This window comes from Galeopterus variegatus, unplaced genomic scaffold, assembly GCF_000696425.1.
Source record: "Galeopterus variegatus unplaced genomic scaffold, G_variegatus-3.0.2 Scaffold6631, whole genome shotgun sequence".
Classification (NCBI taxonomy): Eukaryota; Metazoa; Chordata; class Mammalia; order Dermoptera; family Cynocephalidae; genus Galeopterus; species Galeopterus variegatus.
Genome location: NW_007732742.1, coordinates 128,251 through 129,771, shown reverse-complemented (window position 1 = coordinate 129,771; position 1,521 = coordinate 128,251).

Below are 1,521 nucleotides of genomic sequence, written 5' to 3'. Positions count from 1 at the left end.
TTTACTAAACTCCTTATCTCACAGGAAGAGATGATTTCCCTTATGCATTTTATCAGATGGAACCAATAGAAATTCTTTTTCTATCATTTACTTATATCTCCAACAGCCAAAACAAAGAGTTTTAAATTTGGCCATGTTTAGGGCACTTTCAAGGAACTTATTGTATTGAAAATAACCACAATTGGGGAGCACTGAGTTTGTGAGTTTGCTACAGGTGCATGTGTTTTCCCTTTTGGTTCAGAGTAAGGAAACCACTCTGTGTAATTGTTTTTAAAATGGTGGCTCTTCTCTGCACTGTGTATTTGGAACATTTTATAGTGTTCAAAAAGTAAAGGTGACCCACTCGTAAATGCCCCTTAAGAAACCAGTCAAGATAGAAGATAAATGAACTGTTTGCTAGCTTTTGTCTGGATCAGTTGAGGATAACTCTCCAAGACAGAATGAACACGCTGGGATGTGGAAGGGAGGCCTCCTGGTCAGGTGGACTCCACATTTTCTGGGCTGGGTACCAAGGGCGATGGGCTCCATCTTGTCTGTAAGTTTGGTTTAGTGTGGAACTGAGTGGTGGGTGAACCCACTGAGAAAAACCTTTCTTCATGAGAACTTGTGAGTTAACAGTTTAACTAATCAAGTATTTAATTCAATTAGTTAGACATCTAACCAACCTACTTCCTCATTTCTGCAGCAAACCCTGATGGTCTCCAGAAGGATGGTTTTACATGAACACAAATAGCTTCATGAGGTTTCAGATGTCCTGGAATGCGTAAGTGACCTACTCTAGAAAAAGTGTCTTAGGGACTTCAGAAAGTTTAGAAGATCTTTACTTCTAGCTCTCATATTGAAATGGAGCCTTAATTCCTAAAACTCCATATAATCTATTATAATTCATGCTGTGGTTGAATAAAGAGTTACAATTTTTCAAAACAAAATTATCTTGGCAAAACAAAAGGGCTAGTGAAGGTCGGTTTAATCTACAATGAGATCACAGCACAGGGCTTAGTTAAATTGGCATAGTAGGTGGAGCCAGAGGAGTTTCAGGGATTGGTTTTTCCACCTAATAGCTATGTGACTTAACATCCTGAACCTCAGTGTTCCTTATCTGTAAAATGGAGCAAATAATGCCTATCCAAACTGGGGAAGTCAGGCTTAATATAATGCTGATAAAGTGCATTTGATAGATTCCTGTGCTTCCTTTGTACAGAGATGCTATTTCTAGTTTCTTTATCCCTGAAAGTGACCAGGACAGCCATGACTGGAGTTGTTTGTGAGGTGTTTGGTTCTGGTGACAGCACTTACACATTATTTTCTACGTGCTTATGTGCCATTTTCTTCCACTATACTGTGAACTCCTCAAGGGAGAGCAGAGACATTATTGGTCTCTGATCTCTAGCATGCTCCTGATGTATGTTTCTAAATAAATAAATGAGTGACCTCAGACCTCTTAACTTCAGAGGTGCTTAAACATTTTTAGGTAATAATTTGAAGAAATCTAGAGGCCAAACATTTTTTTCCTTTCCTTAC